The following is a 26813-nucleotide window of genomic DNA, read 5'->3' as shown; positions in this document are numbered from 1 at the left end:
TAAAAGGAAATCTTCAGAGGGAAAGAAAATGATATAGGTTAAGAAACTCAGATCTTGTTCTTTGAAGGTAGACATAGATTAGTTGAAAATATATGTTTTAAACTCTAGGGCAACCACTAAAAATAAAATTTTTAATAAGTGTAATTGATACTCTAATAGACGAGATAAAATAGAGTCATAAAAACATTCAATTAAAACCAAAGAAGGCATAAAAAGATGGAAAAAAGAAATGAAGAAATACAACAAGAGTAAACTGTTAGAAATATGGTAGATATTAACCCAACTGCATCAATAATCACTTTAATGTGAATGGTCTAAATACACTGATTGTAAGACAGAGTTTGTCAAAATGGATAAAAAAAATTAGACCCATCTGTATGATGAATACAATAAAACCACTTAAAATCTACAGGCAGATGGGTTAAAAGTAACAAGATGAAGATACAGCACATTAACACAAACCGAAAAGAAGCTGGAGTAGCTACAATAATTTCAGACAAAGCAGACTTCAAAATAAGGAAGATTATCAGAAATAAAGAAGGGCATTACGTACTGATACAGGCATCATTTCTCAAAGCAGACATAAAAATCCCTGACATGTATGTACCCAACACCAGAGCATCAAAATAAATGAAGCAAAAACTAATAGAACTACAAGAATAAATAAACACAGCACGCCTCTCAGTCCATAATGGATAGACACACCAGGCAGAAAATGACTATGTAGACGACCTAGTCAGTGTAGTGCAACTGACATTTAGAAAATACTCCATCCAGGAACAGCAGAATACATATTCTTCTCAGAGTATAATTCCGTTCTATAAAGGTGAAAAACAGCAAAACTACTCTGTGTTATTAAAAGTCAGGCTAGTGGTTACCTTGGGGGGCAGCGCAGGGACAAAACTAGGAGAGATATGAGGGGGCCCCTGGAGCACGAGAGAAGTGCTACTTCCGGACAACTGCATGTGCACCTCGCAATGCTTCATGAGGACATGCATTTAAGCTTTGTGCACACTTTGGTTTTCATATTTGCTTCACATATTATTTCATATCAGTTTCACATTTCATATTCAATGTTGTTACTATAGTTAAAGACAGAGAAGCAAAGGGACACAGCCTGATGGAGCTGCCTGGCTGGAGGACAGTCCGTACAGGCGCCTGAGGCCCCCCAGTCCGGCTCAGAGCAGGTGAGGGGATTCCAGAGTAAGTCGCCTCCAGAGGATGACATTGACCTTCTGCCAAAACGGCTGGCATCAGGGGCCGAGGAGAAGTGTCCCACGGGCAGGGGGCTGGAGGTGGTGCCCCTTCTCCAGATTCCACAAAAGTACAGATGCTCCCAAAGAAATGTCTGCTCTCACAGAGGAAAAGAAAGGGGAGCTAGGGCAATGGCTGATGCCTTCCATCAAGCCTCCGGGGGCTTAGGCGGAAGAGCGAGCCCCCAGCGTTCCCCCATGGTCTCTCGACCTGTAAGATGGAGTCTGAAGGCACAGAAATGCTTTTCTCTGTAACATGCTTCCTTTCATGAGGATGCATGACATATTGCCATGTGACAGGGGTGCATGAACATGTGAGAAAATAACGACCTTATTTACATTTCTCAAATTCCTTAAGACCAGTGTTGATTCCAACTTAGTTTCGGCACAGAGCCAAATGCACTCACAGCCCACTTGCTTTCTCTTTGCATTTTGTCCCTCATGGAGCTTAGTATAAATGCTTATTTTCAATTTCCATAATTTTTCATTATGACAGGCAGAGGACAAGAGAGCAGAGATAAAGGAAATACTAACTGGTCTCTCCACACCCCTGATCCCAGCGTGAATTCATTCACTCACCTTCTAACTGAAGGCTTCTTCATCATGAAAGAACAAATGGGTGAAGAAATAGGTGCTTTCATCAGCTCTGCCAACATGGAACCAAATGAACACCTTCACCTCCTTGCTTCACTTTTCCACCACCAGCTGCTGATGCCAAAGAACCGCAAAATTGTCCAGACGCGACACTCAAGCAGACAGAAGGGAAACAGACCGGGGAACTCAACAAATAGACAGTTCGACCGATGAAAATCAGGAGGGCTTTTTCTCCTGGTAACATTTTTATAATTAACCTACAAACCTAAATTCCATGGAAAAGAACCCAGTGCAGAATCTCAAAGTAGTGATAAAATTCTCTCCTCTTAGGCTCACATTCCAGGCATGCCTCAATATCCACTTCTCCTTGGCGCTCCTCCTACGCTAATAAGGAGTGAAATAACCTCAGTCTTCAGCCTGGCCTTAAATTTAATCCCAGGTCTCGAGGGGCCCGTGTTGCTTTTCTAGTCCGGCCCCCTCACCACACAGATAAGGAAACCACGGCCCAGGAGCCTGCAGCCCACCCGAGGCCACACCCGGGCACAGGTGCACTGCCCTGCGCGCACCACCTCCACGAGAGGGAACCCAAGCCCCCGGAGACCCCCATGTCCCGGCCGCGGCCCAGGCGACCCCGCTCTGCCCAGCCAGCCTCCCTGCTTCCTGGCCCGGCCTCCAGCCCCCAGGCAAGAGCCGTAAGCCTTCCTCACGCTCCCCTGAGCCCCGAGCTGCCGGCTCGCTCTGCTGTCAGCATCTGGCTTCTCCTCGGAGGAACAGAGGCGGGCGGAGGGGAGCCCCCACTCCGGGCCACTGGCCCATCTCCAAGCAGGTCTCGGGCCCCCTCCGCCCCAGGCCCAGCCCTCAAGCTCACCTCCTGACCTCTCTGCCTCCAGCCACCGCCGCGGCCCTGGTCAGGCGGCCTGCTCCCCCAGCTTTCTGCCATCAGCTCTGAAGCTTGGGGGCTCCTCTCAAAGAACAGCACACACACGGGTCTGGACTCTCTGCCTTCCGGATGGGCCTTCGAGAGCTGGCCGCCCCGCTGCCCCCCTTCCTCATCCCCCACTTGGCCTCTGCCTGACGCTCACCGCCTCCGTTAAGTCCAGGAGACCCTCTAGTTCTCTCCCCTGTCCTGCCCCAAAATTGTCTGGTGAACTCACCCCGCAGAAGCCCCTCCGCAGAGCACGTCCCTCCGCCCCTCGGGCCATCTCCCTCTCTGGGTTTGCCGGTGTGCTGGCCTCGGGCCAGCCTCCTCTGCTCCGGCAGCCCCTCCCTCTGCCCTAACCCTGCACTGGGCCCTGGCCTCCTGTCATTCGCCCTCTCCCTGGAGGCGTGCATCGCCTCCGTGGCTTCGCTTACCATCCAGTCCCCTGCAGCCCCCAAACTCCAGCCTGAGAACAGCCTGCCAGATGCCCCCTTGACCACCCTCCAGAAACCACACACCCTGCCTCTTTCCCTCCAGCCACCTACCTCCACGCTTCTCTCTTCCCGACAGTCCGTCCCTTGCTTACCATCCCTGCATCACTCACCGCTGCCTATCTTGTTAACCATTCTCCAGTTATGCTGAACTAGCTTCTGGTCCTGAACTGTCTAGTCTCAGGGCTTCACACATGCTGTTCCCTCTGTGGGAAACACTCTTCCACCCCCAAACTTTAAATGACTAAGTCCTAATTCACAGGTCTACGCTCCAGCACCACTTCTCCCAGGACCTCCTCCAACTCCCCAGCTCAGCGCTGGAGACCCTCTCGTGCACCCGCCTCTCTCCCTAGACCTCCATCAGGACTGGCATCGTGGTCACTGCTATGCAAGAATGTAAGTCTGTGTGTCTTATTCAGCCCTGGATTCTCAGCTGCAAGCATACACCTGATTCAGAAACACTCCAGTTTGTTGAACTTCCAGTTGCATGAAATAGGTGTTCACCTCTAGAGAATGAGCAGCTGGAGGGTAGTGACACCGATCTAGCTCCGCGCCCCAGAGCCTGGCACACAGCAGCCTCAGTAAATGTTACTGCTGATGCCACTCCTAGTGAGTAAGACAGTGCCCTGCTGGATAAACTAGGACAAGCTGATCCTCCTGGGGTCAGGGGAAGAAGAGCAGCTGGTCCAGGGCTTCAGGCTGACCACACGTGGTCAGTCCCCACAGGTTCCCAAACCCCAAAAAGATTAGCTCAAACTCGTGACCTCAGCTCCATTTAGCAGAAGAATGGCGTCTGGCTACAGTGATCATCTAAAGGACGTGGTGAGGATCTGCTCCAACCTGTTGGAACTGGACCTCCCATCATCAGACCTCTCTCTGCTGCCTGCAGCAAGGTCCTGAGGATGCCCAGTGCCTTCCTGGGAGCAAGAGCCCAGCTGACCACATGACTGAACTTCAGAGCACCTGGCCAGTCCTGGCACCAGGGCAGCCCCCTGGCCTTGAATCCCCAGACACACACACACATACACACACACGCACACCCACACACACACGATGCTGCAGACTGACTGCCCATGAAGAGCCAAGCAGTGACCCTTGGACCCAGGGCTATGCTAACAAACTCAGTCACCAAGTCCTGGCCGCAAAGAGCTGCTCTGGCGGGGACCCGATTTCAGCAATCTCGCCTGCAATCTCATAGGCCTCGGAGACAGTGAGAAGCCCCTTTTGCAGAACCAGAATGCAGAGAAACCAGTGAAAATTGAAGCTGCAACTCCAAGCCTCTGCAGGGCTGAGGCCAGAGCTGAGCACCTGCTCCAGAGACTGAACACTGGGAGCCTTGCACACAGCCTCCAGCGGCTCCCAGCCTCAGCCCCTGACTCCTCCTTTCTCCCCCTCCCCCTCACCATCCCTCGCAGACAGCAGTAAAGAGCAGAGATCAGAGCCGCTATGAATCCCAGTGAAGCACTGAGTCACTTTCACGGGGGTGTGGCTCCCTGACCATTCTGGAGGGGAGGCAACATCAACCTGGGGGCAAACAAGCAGGGGAAACAGTTGGAGGCTTCCGGAGCTGGGGGAGCCCAAGCAGCAACCTCAGCTTGGAAGCCGCGAGTCCTAGAGTGAATTATGTACCTTCCCAGACCCTCGGCATCCTCATCTCTAAAATGGGGATATGAATGGTGCCAACCACAGAGGCACATCACTCATGCCTGGCAATGGTGGTGTTTCCTCTTAGGTTAGTAAACTGGCCATTTTAAAGATTGTCCCAGACAAACAGAACAGACTGATTTCCTGTGCCGTTGACAGATCTATTGTATTTCCAACATGGCACATTATTTCCTTCCCTGTGCAGGTGGGGGGGGGGGAGAGAATGGCCCCTACTTGCCAGTGTCAAGCTTATTCACTGAACAAACACTGGTTGAGGACCTGCATTCTGGAAGGGGGAGGTAGATAATGAACAACAAGCTTAATACATATATAGTTATATAGTGGGTCAAAGGTCACACATTCTGGGGGGGGGAAAGGAGTAGGGAAGGAGAGCTGGGCGGTGGGAGGTGGGGGGCAGGTTGTACATTAAATAGATCAGTCAACACAGACTTGCTGAGAGGTGAGATTAGAGCCACGGCTGGAGTCGTTCGGAGAGAAATCTGGGGGAAGACCTTCCAGACCGAGGGAATGGCTGGTGTGAGGCTCTGAGGCGAGAGAGGGCCTGACACGGTTGCCAAGTCAACCCAGACTTCTGGTCTACCCCTTGGCCCCTAGTTCTGGTCCGGGCCATCTGCTGACAACCAGAATGGGGTAGTCCCAGCCTGGCCAGGTCTAGTGGCTGAGGCCCTGCCTCCCTGACCTGCCCGATTTCCTGGTATCACCAGCTCCTCCAGGAATACCCTGTGATGGCAAGAAGGCCCCTCAGAGCAAACCGCGCCCCAGGATATCCCATCTTTCCTATTTTCACCCTGTGTTTACACCTGATCAGCCTGCTGGACTGGACTTTCTCATACAGCCTGCAACAGGAACCCACCCCAATTGTCTCTTCAGGTCCAGCAGCGGGTCGCACTGCAGTGGTCCAGGGCCAGGCCCCAGCCTCACCAGGACATGCACTGCCAACTCTCCCCAGGCGCAGCTCACGACACGGCGAATGGTGGGCAGACCAGAGGTGGCCCTAGAACGGGAGGGCTACCTGGACAGATGGGCAGGTGGAGAAGGGCATGGACAGATGGGTGGGTCACAGAGGGGCTGGCTCCAGGAGAAAAAACAGTGCCATGCTTCCCCAAAAGGCATTCTGAAGGGTAGCATTCTCCCACCCCTGAAGCCCTGTTGCCAGCACCCCCATCTCCACAAATGCAGCCGCCCCAGTTTCCAGCTGTTACTGCCAAACTCACACCCAAGTGACTTCACCCACCTCCCTGCATGACTGGCTGTGGAAATGCAGATGCCGGACATATACAGCCCAAGTGTCTCCGCGCTGTAGGGGGCAGGCCAGCCATTTTCAAATGTTTTAGCAATAGCATTATTTCTTCAGAAGAAAGCTCATGAGGTGCTTTAGCAGACACATTTTTCCACGTGAAGCTGGTCTGATTAAAGTAAAAATAAGGAACACAGCTGGAGCGTCAGCACCCACCCCTGCAGCCCGCCTTTTGCTGTCAGTGAGGTGCCACTGGGCTCCACAAAGCACACTTACACACTGCCCAGCCAGCCGCCCACGGGGCTCCAAGCCCAGGGACAGCAGCGGCTCTCCTCGGCCTGCGGCTCACAGCTCGCGGCAGTTACAAGCCCAACCATGGCAGCAGCGAGATGGGAGTAGATGAGGTGCGTATGCATGTAAGAGAGAGCGTGTGTGAGTGTGTGAATGTGCGTAAGAGAGTTGACAGAGTGTGGCTATGTGAGCAAGAGGAAGTGTGAGGATGTGCGACAGCGTGAGATGGGTCTGTGAGCATGTGTGAGTGTGTGAGAGAGTGTGGAGAGATCTCAGTCAATATATAATTCAACTCTAACTAAGCACACAGGCCATAGTCACAGCCATTTCACCAAATGGCCATAAAACAGAAAAATAACTAGGAAATCCCTACATTACAGGGACCCTCAGAGAAGGGAGTTGCGTGATAAAGGGCTCTCTGAGCTAAGTCCCACCTGCAGGGACCCGGGCGGAGGGGGCAAACAGAAAGGACCTGCTGCTCCCCATCAGCTGCCCCATTAAAACCTTCTCCACCGCTGACTCTGCACCTGAGCTCAGGCGCAGGACAGGTCCCACGATGGGAAGCCTCCCAGGCACTGGCCGCAGGTGCGGAGGGTCCCAGCAGGGTCCTCCACCAGCCTCAGGTCCTTGCCTCACAAGGAGGGGCCCCCCGCTCGGTCACCATGTACCGGGCAGGGAACTGAGCCCGGGCCACCCAGGGATGCTGCCACTAGAGCCCAAATGTTCTCACGGCTGCCTCGTGGGGCATCTCACCTGGGGCATCTCACCTCCGTCATGGACGCTCCGACTCCTAAGACCAGCAAAAGCAAGAGTTGAAGCAACTCCTAAGGGCCACCACCCAGCAAGTGGTCAGACGGGGTGTGGCCCAGCCTGCTCAGAGCCTGGAGCCTCCTGCCTGGTGGAATCGCACGCTGGGTGATTAGCTGCGAGAGGCCCTTCTCTGCACTGGGACCACTGGAGGAGATGCCAACTGCAATTCCATTTAGAAGTCAGGAAATGCATGCGGCCAGCCCTCCATTAGTGGAAGGGAGACTAGACAGCTGACAGGACCATGGCTGGGCCACCAGGGGAAAGAGAAGCCAGGACAAGGGGGTAAATTCTGCAAGGATGGGGTGGGTATCAGACAAACTGCTCCCCATTCTACACAGAAACGTGTGCACACACTTATGTACGCACATGCATGACACACACCAAAGCCTGCTTTCCAAACAGTCTGGCCAGAGACCTACCTAGCAAGATGGGTTAGCCAGGTCCCCCCATTTTCCCACTCCCAGGGCCCTCTCCCTCCAGGCCCTGCACTCCTCAGCTCCCCTCAGGAACTGGTGTGTACAAGTGAACAGTCATGGTAACACTTTTTTTTCTTGTCTTTATTTCACAAAGGAACAACCTCAGATTAAGCAGCCTGTCTGCTCCTGCCAGCGTGTGCTCCAGGCAAGCCGGGGCCAGGGGCTTCTCCAGCCCAGTCAGCCTGGAGGGTCTCACTCAGGCAAATCTCTGCAGCCTTCTGAGCCCCCTCCACAGCCTTGGGGTTCTAGCAGCCAGGCCTGGTAAGGGCCAGCAGACAGTGGGGAGCCCACAAAGGTGTGACAGAGGGGCATGTAACAGAAAGCAAGCACAGAAGAGCCGTCCAAGACAGGAGAAGGATGGAGGCAGGCAAGGGAGGAGGGGTGGAGAATGACCCTCCTTTCAGCACCAGCAGCGCCAGGCCCCATGTCAGATGCCCGGCACCTTCACAGAAAGTAAGGCTCTTTTGAGGCAAGAGTCACCACATCTATTTGATGGATGAGGGAGTTGAGACTAAGAGAGGTTAAGACACTCACCCACAGTCACACAGCTAATAAGTGCCCAAGCTGGGACTGAGAGAATCAGAGGACCTGCTGCGGGTGGGGAAGGCAGAGACAGGGGAGGCCAGGGCCTGTACTTTGTGGCTCTGGTGTCCTGCTGAGCATGTGAGGACTTTGTCCCCAGGGGCCTGCTTCATTCAGCAGAGTAGGATGGAAAGCACAGACCTCCCTCAAAGGACATCTGAAGCCACGCAGCAGCCAGGCCCCAAGGTCCAAGAGTCACAGCTATTTCCAGCGTGCTGCTCAGCCCCTGGGGCCGGTGGCCCTTTCGCTTTGATAACACACTGTATTAAACAAAGGATTAAACCTGCACAGGTTTGCTTTTGTTCTGTGACAATGAACTCTCCCAGCTCTCATGCAGCCGTGCTGGAAAGCTGAGCTCCCCCCAGGCCCACCTGCTCACCCACAGCTCACGGGTGTGCAGACACGGGAGTCCACCGTGGCCGTGGGCACAGGAGAGCCCAGGACCAGGAGGCACAGGCCCCGGCACCTCAGCAGGCATTCAGCCACCAGGCACGGGGGCTCACCAAGAAGACAGCCCGAGTCTAAGGCCATGACAATAGACTCAGAATCACCCTTCAGACCACCGCACCTCAGAATGAGGGCCCTTAGGTGGAGGTGGGAAGACGGGAGGCTGGGGATGAACTGGGGCAGCCACTCTCTATGCCTTTGGAGCCTCTCCGCGGCGAGCACCCTGATGCTGGCCTGCGTGGCTCGAGCCTCAGCTGGCGTCCCAGAGGCCCTGACGGTCACAGCCCCTCTGATGGCACGGTGGGGCAGCAGTGGGCCAGGCACTTGTGACTCATAGGAAGGCTTGCTGGGTGGGGCAGAATGAGGCCAAACGGGCTCGGGCGCAGGCAGCCGGGACAGGCCACTTGAGGAACGAGGAGCCGGGTGGGTGGCTGGCACTCGTCCTGCAAACCGCGAGCTGGCCTCCAGGTGGGACGCGGTACCCTTCCACAGGTGGCCAGCTCCCAGGGGTGCTGGCCCTTGAGGTACGGCGCCCATGCCCGTCTTTCAAACATCCTGGGGCTGATGCTTTTCACTCCAGGTGAGAGAAAGAAGTGTCCCCAGGGTGTTTCTTAGGAACAGGAGGGACCGGCACCCTCGCTGTCCCAGCGCAGCGCTCAGGGCCTTGGTGACACGCTGGATTCATGAATATGCACTGAACAGGTTGAGAAGTGTTGCCTATCACCTCTAGATTTTTTAGGTGTGCGAACATCCAAAAATCAGCATGGTTCTAATTTCTACTTGACAAGTCAGTGCAGCGAATTTAAAATGAAAAATGTGTCACCTTTCACTTCCCTTTGCTCCCTCCAGGCTAACTGCTGGCAGCTTGGTGCTGTGGAGCACAAGTCGCACTCTGGGCATGAGACACGAGGTGTTGGGACAGCACATCGACAGCGCACGTGCTCCTTCCGGAGCCAAAGCCCACGGCCAGCAGGAGCCGCTGGACAAGTGCTCACAGGAAGCAAGCCTGCTCTGGCCTGGGGCAACGCGCTCACTGCCAGGCCACCCTGCCGCCCTGCAGAGAGGGGACGACCAGCCGGGGGACAGCCTGGGGCTGGGTGTCCTCCCACCCCCCCACGTGATGCGTGACTCTCGGCAAACTACCCAACCCTCCTTTGCCTCAGTTTCCCCATCTGTGAATAGGGGATCATTATAGAAGCCACCAATTAAGTGAATTAAATAGATTAAGGGAAATAATGCATGTGAATCATGGCCTGTCCCTGAACACTGTCAGCATGCACAAGCCTCAGCTGCGACCGTCACAAAAACGCATGCTTCCCAAGAAATCATTATTGATGGCCACAGCCGTTAACAGGACGTTCATTGGGAAAGGAAATGCCACTTATCATGAAATTCTGGTTTTTTTTATTTTACCTTAATGGTCATTTTATGTGTATATAAAAGCAGCGGATACAATCATTCAATGGGGAAAACATAATTAGTAAGCTATTCTGCACATTATACTTTCATTTAAAATTTACTTTAAGAGCAGTGGACTATTCTCCTCAAGTATTAATAGTCTTAAACGAGGGATATACTCACCTTTAAGGAGTCAGGGAGCAGATTTGTACTCATAAAAGAATAAAGTGCCAATGAAGGTGCTTTATAGGGGATGCCACAGTCGGTTTCACTTATTCCTCCATTAAAAGTTCCAAAGGTTTATTTTCCAGAAGCATTCAATCCTAAAATTCCTATTCTGACTGTGCCCAAATACGGCCGCCTTCATCCGAAAGGCCTTACTCGTTGCTGAAGAACCTGCGGGTGCTCAGGGAACCACTGTGAGAAGCACAGCGTAGGGGCCCCAAGAAAACAGTTAAAAACACATCGTTGGAACAGGGGAGACCTCGGAGGAGTTTTCTGAATGAGGGTCCTTTAGCTTGGAAGCGAGAGGTGAAGGTCTTCTCCCCCTAGGGGCCTTCGCTCCTCTGCAGCCGCCCTGCCTTGATGGCCCCCAGGAGCCCCCTCATGCCCCGCCCTCACCTCTGTAAATATTAACTCACCGTGCTCCCCGTTGTCTGGCCGCACACAACACGCCCTCCCCAGACCGCGGGGCTCTTTCTAAACCCGGTTAATCCTCTGCGATAGGCAGACTCTGCAGGATAAGAAGCTAACCCAGGAATCTCCCAGGCTCCCCAAACCAAGGTCGCCCCTTGCTCACACCACGAGTCTGTGCGGCTGGTGGACCTGGGACCACAGAGGCTCCACGTCTTGGGACCCGCCTTGCACGTGGCTTCTGGGACTACTGGGACAGTGACAAGAGAACACGCATCCATGCTGCTCACAGCCCCATGGCCACAGCTGCCATGGGAGGAGACCATGGTGCCCAGGAAGGAGGCCCAGGAGTCTGGGCCTCACCCCTGCAGTCGTGCCCGTGGCCCTACGACTTCCGAGCTCCCACCGTCTGCCCAGGTCCCCTCTGGGACCTTCCCACAGGCCACATGTCACCCTCTGTGTAGACTTGGCCTTGATCCTGTTTGCTCCCCACTGCCAGAGGAACCTCTTCCTTGTCCCAAACACTTTGCTGCAGGGTCCGCTCATGCCCTGTGACCACACCCCAGCACTGCCCTGTTTGGGGACCTTCTCTGCACACACCTGTCCCTGGCTGACCTGAAAGCTCTTGGGGACAAGCGCAGGGCCTCCCTCCTCTTCCCTCCAGCTTCCCCCGCCAGGTCCAGCCAACAGACCAGCCTCCAGAGCCCAGAGCATAGTCCCCTGCTGCATCCACTCCCCAGAGCCTGGGAGGAATTGTTCTCAGCCGGACGATCACAGGTTAGCTAAAGAGTGTGAGAAAGCTTATTTCTCTGAGCATGACACGGCACAGCACTGCCACGCTGGCACACAGCTCAGCCGGCACACAGGCAGGAGGCTCCGGGGCCTGCAGGCTCACAGATTCCTTGCACCCTGCGGTCGGTTTCCATCCCTGGACATGTGCACATGGAGAACTGTTCCCTAAGATATGTCACAAGAAAAGATGTAACCCAGTGTACTTATTTTCCATTGCTGCTCTAACAAATTATCCTAAACTGGATGGTTTGAAACAACACCAATTATTATCTTATAATTCCGGAGGCCCGCAAAGTCCAAAATAGGTCTCACTGAGGTAAAATCGAGGTGTTTGCAGGGCCATGTTCTTTCTGGAGCTTCTAGGGGACAATCTGCTTCCTTTTTTAAGCCCAGCTTCTAGAGGAAGCCCACATTCCGTGGTTCCTGGCCCCTCCCACCCTCCAAGCCCAAAGCAGCCCGTGGAGTCTTTCTCGGATTGCGCCACTTGGACACTGACCCTTCTGCCTCCTCTTCCACACTTACAGGACTTGGGCCCTTTTAGATAAATCAGGATGATGTTCCATCTTCCATCCCAACATCCTTGATTTAAGCCTGCCTGCAAAGTCCCTTTGCCATGCACAGCGCCATGCTCACAGGTCCTGGGCCTTAGGACGCAGGCATCTTTGAGGAGCCTTTATTCTGCTCCCCCTTTCTGCGGACACTGACAGGCCAGTGTCAGGAGGAGAAGACGGCCTCGGTGCCTCACCTATGTGTCATCTTTGTAATTAGTGAGCAACGCCCCCAGGGTGTGATGGAGGCTCATGGACCCAAGAAGAACCTTCCCAGGAACTTGGGGGGGGGGTCCCGTTTTTAGCCACCAGATAAACAGGAAGTTTCATCCAGAAGGTGGCATTTCTTCTGCTCTGTGAGTCACAGAAGGGAAAGAGCTGGAAGGGCTGGGCTTGAGGAGTGACCGCAGCCCCCAGAGGGAGAGGATCCAGGGACCCTGAGCAGCCCTGGCCTGGGGTATCCTCGGGCGGAGAGGACGTCCTGGGGACCCGGCTGAGGGTCTCTGAGGCAAGGTGGGACACGCGGTGTGTAGTGCTGAGCCCTAGGGAGCACAGGAGGGTCTCCGAGACCCAAGTCCCTTTGTCAGACTGACGGTGGGGTGGACAGAGTAGGGCCAGGGCAGGGCACTGCGGAGCGAGAAGCAGAACTGCCCAGCTGGGGAAAGCAGTAGCCCAGTCCCAGCCATGCCCCCAAGGGCCAGGAGCGGGGCTGCCGGACAGGCTGGGCGGCCAGGAGCGGAGGAGGCTGGCCGGGGGCCGGGGGCCCTGGCGGTCAGCATCCTGCGGCAACAACCTTCTGGCCCCGAGCCCTGCTTGTTTGAGCACAAAGACGTTCTTTATCATCAAAAATCTCCAGAAATCAAGACTCATGCAATCCTAGCACTCGACAGCATCCTAAAATGCTATCTGGCCCACCCCGCGGTGCTGGAGGAAGGCACTGTCGGCCCCTTTGTAGAAGTCATGAGGCCGTCCAGGGCCACGGGGCAGGTGGCGGTCATGTGGGGCTGGCACCCTCTCCTGCTTCTTCCCTGATTATCAGATGATGGGGGGCGGAGACGAGGGCAGGGACTGCGCCCCCAGCTTCCTGTCCGGGCCTTCGAGCCCCACCTCCAGCAGCTGCAGGAGCCCGGGGCCAGCGGGGTGCCCTGTGGGGCTTGGGCTGGGCGGAAGTGGGGGCCAACGAGGCCTGCACCCTCAGTCCTGGCCCCGCCACCCTTCCCAGCCACAGACCCTTCTGCCCACTAGCCTCCCTGAGCCTCAGTTTCCCCATTGGAAAAGAGGGGGAGTCCAGGGCTTCCCTCAGCACTGGCCCAGGGCTGGCTCCCGTGCCCTCACCTTTTCCCTCCTCCTGACCAAATTCAAGTCAAGCCAAATTGATTTTCCTAATCAGCCCCACTAATTTCCTGTCCCGGCCGTTTCCAAAACTAAAATGCCTTGCTGTCCAGGGTCTGCGGTCCGAGCTTCCTGCGGTCTTCCGTGTGGGCCACATACCAACGGGGCGGGTGAGGACGGGGTCAGGCCCGGGGACTCTGACCGGCCCCGGCCCGTGGTGGTGGCGCAAACAGTTTAATCATTAACTCTTTCTCCAGTGCAGTCGGCCGCCCCCACGCATGCACGAGATGCTAACCCCTTCGGCTCGTTCGACATAACTCGGCCGCCCACATTACAACAGGACCAACATGCTTGCCTTCTGAGTCACTCACCAGCACCGGACTAATGCCTTTCCAGAGCGCTTTGTTGTCGGGAATCACGTTCGCTCTGCGTGTCAACAACACGCCCTGCCCTCCCCTCCCCAGCCGCCCTGCCCCTCTGCGCTGCCTCCCCTGCTCCAGTGCTCACCTCCCTCTGCCAGCCTCAGGGCTCTTCTAGCATCTTCCAGCACTGCTGCCCTTTCCAGGGCGGCAGCCTGCAGGCCCGGCCCCACCCCCCACGCATTGCCGCCCTTCCCTCTCCCCTGCAGTCTTGAGCAGCCCGCGTCCTAAAGAAACTCTGCACATTCTTCCTTTGCCCGCAACTCTGCTGTGAAACTGGAGGGCGTCCCCTTCACCCCCGTGAACTTCTGAATGAAGCCCAAATATTTTAAACGTTCTCACCCTGCTCTCGTCCGCGGCCCGCTCTGATTCTTTCAGAGATCCCCATCATGCATGGCGCCCAATATCAATTCCTCTTTCCGGCTGTCAAGACTTCCCGGCATCCGGCTCCAGCACCAGGGGGGGCCCCGCGCACCCAGTCACTCCTGGGGCCAGGCCGCCGGCTTCTTGCCGCCCTCCGCCAGCAGTGCCATCCTCTTGCCTCCTCCTCGGCGAGACCCTCTTCACCCTGCAGGGCCTCCCAGCTCCCACCCTTGCTGTCCTTTGCTAGCAGCAAAGAATTAAACCGCTTATGAGCCAGATGCACGCAGCATCCCGCATCCCCGCAGAACTGACACAGAATTGTGTAAGCCACACGGCAGGAGCCGGGTGAATACTTGGTGCATTCAGGTCCGTGGCTGCCATGACAAATTACTATAAACCAGGTGGCTTAAAACAATAGAAACTTATTTTCTCACAGTTTTGGTGGCTAGAAGCCCAAAATCAAGGCGTGGGCAGCATCACACCCCCTCTGAGACTCTGGGGCAGGATCCTTCTTCCTTGCCTGGCAGCTTCGATGGTTGCCAGCACTCCTTGGCACTCCGTGGCTTGCAGATGCATCACTCCAACTTCTGCCCCATCAGCACACGGCATTCTCTCTGTATCTTCTCTGTGTGTGTGTCCAAGTTTCCCTCTTCTTATAACGGCATCAGTCATTGGACTAGGCCCACCCACATGACCTCATCTTACTTTGATTTATATCTGTAAAAATCCTATGTCCAAGTAAAGTCACATCCATAGGTACCCCAGGTTGGGACTTGAACACAACTTTCTGGAGGACATCCTACCCACACAATAGTCACATATCTGCCCAGGTTTTCTGATGTTTAAGATTTCACTCCCCTGCCCAGGTTGTGATGAAATAAAGAAGGTGGAACCCCGCCACTTCCTGGCAGAGGTTTCTCAACCTTCTTCTGTCAAGACCCGCAAGGCATTCTTTCTTGCAGGTGTAACTTGGAGCCCACCAGCTGCGGCTTCTCCTTCCCTGTTTCTCTCCCTTTCTCCTGAAACCAACTAGAGTGAGACTGACAATATTATAGACAAAAGCTGGAATCTGTTCTAATTTATGTGTTTTTAAAATTTAGGCATCACTGGCAAACATTGCCACTTTAAAACAAATAAAAGTTTGCCTGAAACTTCAGTTGTCCTCAGACACTAGGAACCTTCAGTTCAGGTGGACACTTGCAAGCAGCTGTCCCCTCCCCCTACACAGCCCAGGGCAGCCGAGGAGGCCCTGTGGGCTTAGGTCCTGCGTCTGACTGTCCTGCCAAATCTGGCCTCACTGTTAACCAGCTGCACAACTGTGGGCTAGCTGTTCAGCAGTCTGAGCCTCGGTTTCCCATCCGCACAGTGCAAGCCCCTGCCTCAGGGGAGGATGGAGTGGAAGGCACTGAGAAACAGAACACACCCAGCAGGTGCTGAGGCTCAGTACCTGTCAGCTGGGGTAGCTGTCGCTACCAACGCTCCTTGGGGTGGTAGGCCCTCCAACAGGAACCCAGACGTCAGGGCCAGAGGCAGTCTCTCCGGTGCTTGAAGGCTTTGCTAAATTCAACAAGAGGCTCTTTGCTGAGTGTTCTCAGAGACTCTGAGGCTCCACAAAGCCACGCTGGTTCAGGTCTGCCCTTGGAAGCTGGAGCTGGGACGGCTCCTGGAGGAAGCTGACCCAGACAGGCTTGCAAGGAGCTGAACCAAGTTACAGAGAAGATGTCTCCCCATGGCCCGTCCTTTCCCACCTTCCTGGTCTCGGGAAGTGTTGAGAACTCTCCCCACGGGCCCTGACTTTTGGGGAGCTTTGCAGGGACCAAGTCTCGGATATCTAGGCAAGCCAATGACAGCCTTTAAATCAAGTGAATTGAAACTCATTTTGTCCCAGGAGGCTTTGAGAGTTTGAGGACCCCTGGGTGGCTGAGACTCCTGTGCTTGGGAACCAGGCCCCTTCCCCTCCTTGGACGCCTGCGGCATCCCCCCATCGCCCTCCAGGTGCACTCTGTGACTGAGGTGGTCGTGCAGCAGCCCCCTGCACCCAGCAGTCCTCTGCCCAGAACTTTTTTAAAGCATGAACCAGACAACACCACCACAAATCTTGCTCCTTGTTGCATTTTCCGCCCTCACATTCCTAAAATGCTCTCCTCCGTGAGTGGCCAGCCTCTGTTACTTCTGTTTACATTTTACGAAACTGGAGACTTTCAGAGGAATTGATAAGAATGAAGAAACCCTGGTTGGAACGAGTTGCTCCCTTCTAATTAGACGTGAATGTTCGGCCGACGGGAAATGATACTGAAGTGCGAGGCGTGTTTTCCCAGAAACGCTGCTGCCTAATTATTCACCATTTTTCTTTCATTATCATTCATCCAACATCATTCATGTTGTAATTTTTCATGCTCGATCCTAGTCCACTTTATTAGCAGTGTGTAATTTTCTCTGAGTGGGCATGGCTGGGTTCGTTGTTTTGTCGGTGAAGGGGTTTGTTCATTCTTTTATGAAAAACCTCTTGTCTTTCTTGTTCTGTACCAGGGAAGAGAAAGGACAGCATGAAAGGGGAGTCCTGGACATGGGGACCCCGCAGCACTTCATTTTCTTAAAGTGGATCCTGGCGCAGTTGCTCAGATGAAATGAATCGTCCCAGAAGGGGAATAGCTCCGCCGGCTTTTCCGAGAACAGTAACAGAATACCAGCATTCCTGCTCTCCTTCCTGGAGGTGTCCTGCCAGGTGAAAACCCTCGTCAGCAACTCGGAAGGCAGCCCCGGAGTCCCCCCAATGCACAGAAAGGGCCCTGCCCCAAATGTCTCAGCACTCCCTGAGCAGGGCAGCGCCTGTCGGCCCACCTCTCCAGCAGTAAGGACATTTCCAGGAGGCCGAGGCAGGTTCTGGAAACCCGTCACCTGCTGCTTCCCACGCACTGATCAATGTTAAATTACAGCACTGATTTTAAATCCAGTCATCCTAAATCTAGACTGACAGGATATAGTCTCAAGGTCCATCAGAAAAGGCATCGCCAGCTCTGGGTCTCTCCACTGATTTCGTTTTTGGAAGCCCATCCCCATGCCCTGCACCCTCTCTGAACCCCAGAACCATGAAGACAGCTCAGAAATATTGACTTCCCAGGACTCAAGCAATCACAGAGTGATTTTGACTGAAACTATCGTCTTCCCCCTTCCCCTCGTCTGTGGTGCAGACATCCTGTGCTGTCCCCAGGAGCCATCCCCAGAGTGGTCCCGGGAAACACACCTCTGCAACCTCAAGGGGCTCCAAGGGCTGCCTTTTAAAAGTCTCCAGAAACCAGAGGGGGTAATCTAATGCTCCTCCTGATAAGCTCCTGCCCTGTCTTCTGCCCAAATACAATGGTCCTCATTAGCTTGCAGAGGGGCTTTGGACTCACACCAAACCCTTCCCTAGCCCCCTGCCCGTGGAGCAGTGCTGGGGCCCACAGGCTCCACCTTTCTTTGTTGTCTGTTTCTAAGGAGCTGATAAGGGAGCCTTTTCTGCCCTGCATGCACCCGGCAGGTGAAGTCTGTGTAGGATACTGTGGGGCTCTCCACACACCAGGGGCTCTTTTTTAAATGCTGAGAGTAAACTAAGCTGTTCTGAGCAGGACCAGTTTGGGGCACTTTGTGGGGACGGCCGATATCATGTCACTCCAAGGGATTTGCCTCCTCTGTCAGACAGAGGCACTAGGGCCATGTGCATTTTTAAAAAGAAAATATTGGTGAATCCTAATGAATATCTACCTGATAGACCTTCAGGCAGCGTCATGAGGCATAAATGAACACATGGGCAGTTGAGAAGGAGCTTCTTTGAAGCCAGTTGCACATAGTCCTCTCTCCTCAGCCACTGCTGATTTTTGGTACCTTTCCTTTCCCACCGCACACGTTCTGAAAGCCCCAAGCTTCCCAGGACGGCCTCAGGTCAGCGAGGCCAGAGCTCACTCAGCCAGTGAGACAACCCAGAGTGGCTGTTTATAAATCCGTGTGTTGGTGAAACTGAGACCTCCTGTTCTGGGAAGCCCCCCAGGTCACTGAGCCCCATGTCTGCACACAGCTAAGTAAATCGGACTCCCTGGGGCCCACCAGGACACAGTCCACGACATGGCCCATACCACTAGCACAGTTAGGAATTCTTAAGTGTGACACAGATTGGCCATTATCTGTGAATGCCCTTGACTTCTATTAAGATATTATTATTTTATTATCTCAATTCTCTCACTGACCTCCTGTCAATGTGATTGCAATTCTACATTCCTCCTGGAGGCCATTGGAACTTCCAGTGTTTTCTCTAGAGCTGCATCTACTGTATTTTAAGCAAATCCAGGATGGGGAGGAAGATGATGGCCCCTGATACAATGAAGTGTTTTACTTTATAACAGATTTTCTCTAGGTTCACTTTTAGTAGAAAAGAGCACACGATGTGTGCTCAGTATAGATTTCATAAGTGAATGCTTATTATCCTATATGCAGGCAACTTTTCAATAACTACTTAATCCAAAAAGCAAGGCTTTCCTACAAGGATAATGAGCACAGTATAAAGAGCATGAAGGCCCCCCTAAAAGTCTTACCAGAGAGAAACCTGGCAGCCACACTTGCACACCACGAGGACGATCTGCCCACGGAGCTCAGCACATGCAAACCGTGGAGGACAGCACGCTGCATCAGCGGGCAACCCTGGGTGACCCTCCAGGCTTCGGATTGTTCAGGCCTCTCGCTTCTCCTCCTGCGGTCCCTTCTCCACCCTACTGGCTGGAAGGCAGGGAAAGGTGAGAAACTTTCAGTGTCCTGGGGACAGACACTGGAAGCATGCACCGACCCACTCTTTGGAACTGACTTCTCTGTCCCTTGCCAAGCTCTCGGTAACATCAGCGTCCCAGCTTGTGCTCGCCCAGCACCAGGCTGGACTCCAGGCAGTTAGAATGTTTCGGGTGTGGATTCCACCACCTCAGGCAGGTGGTCCGGAGACATTCTGGTGGTAACAATGGGAGGAGGGTGCTACAGGCATCTGGTGAGTAAAGGCCGGGGATGCTGCTACACGTCCTATGAGAGGGAGGCTCGGCCTCTTCCGCCAAGGCTGATCTGCTCTAGGTGAGGAGAGGAGGCGGAGCGCGCCTGATCCCACAGGGAACATGTGCAGAGGTGCTCTACGCTGAGCGCCGCGGAGGCTGGGCGGAGGGGGGGACATCGAGGGCCGCGGCGACCTCCGAACCCACCTCTCTAACACCAGGTGTAAAGGTTGTGCTTCTACTGGTGGCGGGGCTCTTCCTACCCCTTCTTCCCTTGGACCTAGAATCTCCTCTCCTCTCCTCTCCCAGTTTTAAATTAGGAATATTTGGTGGTACGATCATGTATGTTTAAAACCAAACAGAAATTTCCTGTTCCCTAGCACAAAATAAAATTCAAGTTTATAAAAGGGCCTGTAAAATCTCATAATCAAGCCCATTAGCCAAGCAAAATGCTCCCCTTTGATTTCGTGGTGTTTAGTTTTCTTTTCTTAGCACCACTTCATTAGCGCGCTTTTAATGGATGTTCTCCCAGCCTGCTGCTTGAAATTGCTGAAGAAGAGAAACACGACTTCATAAAGCACAAGATACAAGGGAAATGTCCCTCCGCCCTTAAGTGTGGAGGCCCAGGGAGAGCAGAGTGTGGGGGTGGGGGGCACAGGGACATGCCGCCTGGTCCCCGACACCGCGGCCGACTGCAGCGTCGGAATCTTCTACCGCATTTTTGCTCCCTGGCCTCGTTGCTGGCCTCGCTAATTTCCAGCTCTGTGCTGCTTCAGAAGACCAGATTTTCTTGATTAATAACAAAAGGTTTTGTTGGGATCAGAGCTGTTTCCCACCATCTCTATGCAAACCCGGCAACACAAACTGTGTACATTAGCATTTCAAGGCACTTCCTATTACTGATGGCAAGAAAAGCCCCTGTTGGTGGGTAAAATCTATTTTGTCCTCTCTTGTGACATCTGTTCTAACTTTTAAAGCCAGAAAGGAAACTAGATAATGCCAGAGGCCTTTGATTTACAGCACTTGCCCTTCGGAAGCTGCGACTCTCTCTGAAAGCACGAAACCTTTCTGGACAGAAGCGGGAATCTACGACCTCCCTCCCCGCGGGAGAGAGCGGCAGAAGCGATTCCCAACTGGCCATTCAAACTTTTAATTGTCCTTTTCATGATTTTTTAGTTACATGTTCAATTACTTCTAAAAGTCCCAAAACTGAGTCTCTTAAACTTCAAATTTTGGGGGAAAAAAATGTAAATGTTTATCGCTACATATGCTATTGTGTTTCTTCTCTAATTCCCCCAAAGCTAAGTTTGCTTTCGTGGAGGGAGGAAATCGAAGCAAATTCGTTTAGGCAACTGAAATAAGTGTGCGAATATGGAAGACGGTGATAGGAGGATAAAAAGGAAAGGAGTCCATCAGATAGTCGCCTCCTCCTTCCATCTGCGCTGCAAGCGCTGGGGTCCCTTACCCTGGTCAGCCCCGGAACAAAGCTGACGGCGGAGCCCAGCCGGTTTCCATTCACTATTCATTCAGGGGTCCATCCGCTCCGTTTGCATGCAGCCCCCTGCGTGCTAAATCAGGGCCTTCTCCCAGGATTGACATGGTAATGAAGTCCTGGTGCTGCCCGAGAAAGGACCGCCCTAGGGATGCCCCTCTGACAAATCCACCCTTTTCACCCCATTGAGGCCCCAAAATTATCTCACAACATTACAACATCTGTGCACAGGACTCCTGCCTTTTGGAGCTGGGCCTGTTTATCACGTGGCCAAGCCTCCCACGCAGCTCCCTCGGGGTGGGGCGCCAGCCTCCGGCTCCCTCCCTCTGTGTCCTCAGCCCTGGGGCTCCAGCTTTGCCCAGAAGTGCAGAGGCCTGGGTGCCGAGAGTTATAGGTGGACCGAAGAGTTAAACTACATCATGTGAACTTGCTGTCAGAGAATCTTGTAATTAGTTCAGCAAGGAAAACCAGACAAGGTGGGGTGTGGTGGGGGGACAGGGCAGTGGTGGGAGTGAGGAGAAGTTAGCTCATGAATTTTGCTCAGGCTCTAGCAAATGACATTTGCTCAACCAATAAGTGAATTTGAACTTTATTTAAACTGGCCCAGGTCAATAACATCTAAGGGGAAGCATGAGATTGGGGGAATTTATAAAAGATTGCACCATCTGCAACTTATATGTGCTCTGCCCTGATACAATGATTTCATTTAATTTGATTTGACATTTAAGAGCCTTTTTTGGAAGGAAAAATGAGTATTTCTATATTCTATTTGCAATAACCTCACCTGACTCTGCTCATAGCCAAGAAGAATAAATGTCACGTTCATTGCAAACAGTTGTGAGCCATCCTGGGGACAGGCCGGAGGGGACAGGCTGGGGGCCTTCAGCAAATGTTCCCGCGGCACATCGAAGAGCGCCTGGGCTGTGAGAGCTCAGGCTTGTTTTGTGTTGATTCCTGTGTCCAGATGCGAGTGATGGTTTGGATAAAATGTTCTTGACCACATGAGGTGGATGTTTGGCTGCCAGCTGGGAAGCACAGAGCAGCTCATTCAGCCATGCCTGCACTGCAGGGCCGCAGAGCTGAGGCCAGTGTGACCCCAGCTCTTTGCCAATGTCCCATTCCCTCTTTCAGCATCTTTCAAAAGCCTATAGGTCAAGATTAAGCTGTTCTGACATCACAGGACCTGCAAATGCCTCCCTGGCCAATATTTTTCCTTCAACCATCCTTGAAAAAAGCAGCTCTCTGCTTGCTGACCTCCAGGGTCTACAGGCTCACGGGACAAAAAAAAAAAGCAGAAGGTGGAGGCCTTTGGTGGTTATGTCATGTTCTGGACCCTCCACCCAGAACATGGGGTATGAGACCCACAGGATGTACCCCAGAAAGTCTCCTAAATGGGTCTCCTGCGATCATCCTTCAGTCACCACCTGGCTTCAGCCCTCCGAACAGCTCACCTGGGATGCTGCAGGACCCTCCTAATGAGACCCCTGAAGCCAGTCACCCTCCACCTCAGCCTCCACCCAGCAGCCCAGCCAGGCTCCCAAAGCAGTGGCCCCAGCCTTGCTACACGCTGGGGTCCCACCCAGGGTCTGAGGCCATTGGTCTGGGGAGCAGCCAGGCTGAGAACTGGGGTCCTGCCACGTAGGTCTGATCCCTGTGTCCCCCATACTCAGGGGCTCTTCAGAGACGTCCCACTGCCCCTCAGGCCTTCCTAAAGTGAGTCTCAGGGTCTTCCTGGGCTCCTCACCCATCCACCACCAGTGTCCTTAGAACCCTGGCCCTACCCTGGACCCTAAGCTTTCAAGGGCCCCACACTGACCCTACTTGGCTGAGCTCCTCCCCACAGGGGGACATGTCTGTTCTGGGTTGAATTGTTTCCTCCCCAAATCCTTTTGCTGGGGTCCTAACCTCCAGAACCTCAGAATGGGACCCTATTCGGGGATAAGGCCTTACAGAGGGAATCAGAGGAAGGTCATTAGGGTGGGCCCTGATCCAGTATGACTAGTGTCCTTGTAAAATTGGAAATCGGACCACACACACACACACACACACACACACACACGGGGAACGCCATTTGAACGTGAAAATGGCATCCACGAGCCAAGGAGTGGGGCCTGGAGCCGACTCCCCCTCATGGCCTCCAAAGGAACCAGCCCTGAGCCCTTGCTCTCAGACTTCCAGCCTCCAGGGTCACGAACAATGCGTTTCTGTTGTTTAGGCGCCCCAGTCTGCGGAGCTGCGCCAGCCAGCCCAGCAAGCCAATGCCGGGACTGCAGGGCCAGGGGGTCCACCCACATGGAGACCACGCCCCAGCTTCTAAACCATGTCCTGGGTGCCTACAACCCCAGAAATCTCTGCCAGAGGGCTGGGCTCCACTCCTGGGCTCTCCCCAAGGGACCACACCACTGCTAAGCACACCTCAAGGCCCAGCTTTTTGTGGGCTGTGGAACAGGAGCTTGCGTTCAAGGGCCGGGGTGTCCACAGGCACCTTGAAAGGCCCTTCATAATTCCGTGCAGACCCAGAGGTTGGAAGAGGAAGAGGGAGCATTGGCCAGGGGCCCCTGCTGCCCCCTTACCCTGGGCCTCATGACCGTCAGCGGGCCTGCACCCTTTGACTCCCATCAAGGCTGCACCCTCCTTCTCAGGGCAAGAGTGTCAGGGGCAGCAGGAAGAGTGACAGGGAGGTGGCCCTTGTCCCAGGCCACAGAGTTTCTTCCCAGGGTGACAGGAGGCTATGGATCTAGAAGATCTCCATTTTCCCAGCCACATCTGTCCGGTTTATTACTTCACCAAGCCTTACTTTCTCTCACACCATAGCCATGCCCTTGGCCAAAGCCCTTTCCAAGTTTCCAGTGCAGGCCACCGGCTGGTGAAGAGGCCTTCTGAGCACTACAGGGCGGTCAGCACAGTGGGGGCCGAGCTGCTCCCCAGTGTGCAACCCGCCCCGCATGAGCCTGGGTGGGGAGGTGCCCACACCGTCTTCAGCACAGCATGTTCCTGGGGCTGTGCCTCCCTGCCCGGTGCCCCCAGTCCCTACCGCAGGCCTCAGCAGGCAGCAGGCGCTGGAGCTGAGAGCTCTCGTCCCACCAGGCCCCCTCAGCCTGACTGCCCGACAAGCCCAGGCACCCAGTGGGCCACGGCCTCTGAGGTCACAGAGCGTTACTTTTTGGCCAGTGTGTGCCTCGGTCTGGCTAGAAGCCCTCGCCCCCAGGCCACCTGGCCTTGCATCACTGGCAGCCCCTCCCCCTGCACCCTTCAAGCCTTACCTGCCTCAACTCCACCTCGAAGGACCGGCAGAAACAACAGTATGTGGATCACCTGACACTGCAAACCTGAGGCGGCCCCCGGCTCCACAGGCTTGGCTCCTCCGTCCTCCGAGGGCAAAGTCACAGCCTCAGTGCTGGGAGGGCTGAAGGGCCCTTGTGCAGGGGCCCTCCTAGACCCTCCGCTCCTCCTCCAATCATCTGCTCAGTATCCTGGGCCCTTCCTGCTCCTTCCTGCACCCTGTCTGACACCAGCTTTCCAGCCCCACCCTCCGTTGCGGAGCCCATAGCTTACAAGACCTCACCTACCGCATGTCCACTTTCACAGAGCCTGCAAAGAAATTCAGGGCAGGCAACTGGGTGATGCGGGACTCCATGGAGAGAGGCCACACCGAGGAGAGGAGAGTGCCCAGCCAGTGACCAGCACCAAGGCCTCAGTGAGGGCACCAGGGTCCCCAGCCCCAGCCCAGGCGTGTCCACTTCCAGGCCCAGCGAGATGGTTGTTGCTCTGGGCCCTCATGTTAGAGAGCTGTGCTGTCCAGTCCCGATGACCCAGCAATCTCTGCGCAGGCCTGAACTGTTTCCTGGGTTCTAATTTACCAGTGTTTTTGTTTGTGTTTTTTGCTTTCCCCATTTCATGACCTTCCTAAATTATTGCTCACTGCTTCTCCAGAAGTCCAGCTTATAATAGCCAAATAGTCTGTACACTGTAGTCTCATTACAAAACCTATTTATCTTCCTTAAATATCCCAGAGCAGTAAAACTAAAAATATTATCAAGTTATTTTGGCTGAAGTTACCAACAGCCTTTCCACAGCACTTAACTTCCTCCTTTTCTTTAACCCGGGTTTAAAGGAAAAAATACGTGTACAGATCACTCTGGCGATCTCCTTTTCGGAAAAACGTCACATGACCATCATTTTCCTTCTTGTCTGTCAGTATCTTCCCGCATGTGGGGCAGTCGGTGCTCCACGATGCCTCCACATTCGCAGGTCCCTTACCTCAAGGTCCTTACTTTTCCTGGCAGCCACCCCCCCAATCCAATCATACCTACGGTTTGACAGCACAGCTCACTTGTCTTCGTCAGCCAGACCCTGGCCTCCAGGTATTGTTGAATGAGCTGTTCGGTGTGTGTCTTCTGGATGGTCTCCCCTACCCCTCTCTCCATTCCCTGTTCAGCTACACAACCCCTGTTATGACATCCCCCCCTTCCAGATTCCTGCACTCCAAGATGTCACCACCTTTCCCACCCTGGCCCACCCCACAAGCCACCACCCAGAGACTGCCAATCACCAGGACAGGGAAGGACACACACAGGGCCCGTTGCGTTTTTCAAACTCATGGTGTATCAATACTCAGCAAAACCACCTTAGCACCCAGAAATTCCACTGTAATTATTCAGTGTGTGCCCACCAGCCACGCACCAAGAAAATCATGCAAGACATAAATACAGAGAGCATGGTGTCTGACCTCGAAGGGCTCCCCGCCTGGTGAAGAGGAGACGCAGACACGGGGAGAACGCACATGCAGGGAGCTCAGGGCGAGAGCAGAGAGGAGCACGGTGGGGGGGGCCCTGAGGGGAGGGGTTCTTCAAGGGGGGGAGGGCCTAGAAAGTTGTAATAGTGAAGGGCACATTTGAGCAGGCCCTTGAAGGATGAGAAAATCTTGCCAGAACGAGAAAAGGGAAGGGGGTCGAGGCAGAGGAGTTAGGGGAGGTCTGGTATTTCCTTACCTCCTTCAGTGAATCTGGGCTTAGGTGGTACTGACAGGTAATGGGTCAGCCCAGTTCAGGACTAGGGTGAAGATTTGAGAGGCCTTGAGTGCAAAATTAAAAGGGATGTCAAAAACTCAGTGGTCAAGATAAATCATATTTTACTGAAATATTTAAGAAACCAAAATTAATGCAAAAATCCCTGGTGAACAAAATACCTTATTTTTATGTAAAGATAGGATCAGTGTTACTGATTTCTCCTTCTGTTTCTGGCTCATTTTCACTGTGAAGACACAACTTTTTAAGTGTTCACAACTATGTGTATTTGTACACTTATTTTTACCAATTCTTTTGATTTTATTTCTGGGGTAAATGAGAGGAATAAAAATATGCAAAGATAGTTTGAACCAAAAGCTCATTCATTCCTGTCTTGGTCTCTAGCAGGCTGTTCTGTCTACAAAGTCCCTCCACCTTATGGGAAATCAAAACATTCTTAACTAAATACTTCAGTTCAGGAGCTGGAAGCTTTCCTTCACATTGAATACGCTCCACGCCCTTTTCCTCTGTTACCCCAGGCACAAGTCGAATGCACATGCCAAAGGCTCAAAGCTGGCCTGGGACCCTGCGGATGTGTGTGCATCCTGCAGGAAGCTGCAGTTACGAGAGGGCTGGGCTTCTGCGCACGTGGACAACGCTGGCCTGAGTAACTCCGGGCTTATCAAAAGAAGGTAGAGGGGGTGAATCTGGTCATTAATCAGGTTGTAGGTTCTAAAGGAAAAGGGAGGAGGCGGCACCAGGGCTACTGGCGCCCCAGCACTTTAGCTAAAGGCACAGACAGAAACGGGACAGGTGGCCACAGGGCAGGCCCACCGACGGGGCCCCTGCAGCTGGGCCCAGAGCCCCTCTCTTTGGGAACCGAGCACCTGCAGCTGTGGGTGCAGGCTTTCTCCTGTGCCTCCATCCTCCTTTATACCCACCTAACATTCACTTGTTACAAGTTATGGTCAAGGGGCTTCTATCATTCCCAACTCCTTCTTAACTTTTCCAGGTAATTACCATTTTGAAGGAAGTTTCTTACTCTGGGATCCTATTGAA

General features: G+C 53.7%; 1 long non-coding RNA gene across 1 annotated transcript in view; it reads right to left on the bottom strand.

Moving 5' to 3' along the window:
• Nucleotides 1-15543: 15543 nt before the first annotated feature.
• Nucleotides 15544-26813, bottom strand: part of LOC118910458 (uncharacterized) — a 31626-nt gene continuing 20356 nt past the window's right edge. The window contains exon 4 of the long non-coding RNA XR_005023984.2: nt 15544-16770. This is a non-coding gene — a long non-coding RNA (uncharacterized LOC118910458). The remainder of the gene's footprint in view (nt 16771-26813) is intronic.

Source organism: Manis pentadactyla, chromosome 2, assembly GCF_030020395.1.
Source record: "Manis pentadactyla isolate mManPen7 chromosome 2, mManPen7.hap1, whole genome shotgun sequence".
In the NCBI taxonomy this organism is placed as follows: Eukaryota; Metazoa; Chordata; class Mammalia; order Pholidota; family Manidae; genus Manis; species Manis pentadactyla.
Note: the sequence above shows the minus strand (reverse complement) of the source record. Positions and strands in the feature narration are given on the sequence as shown.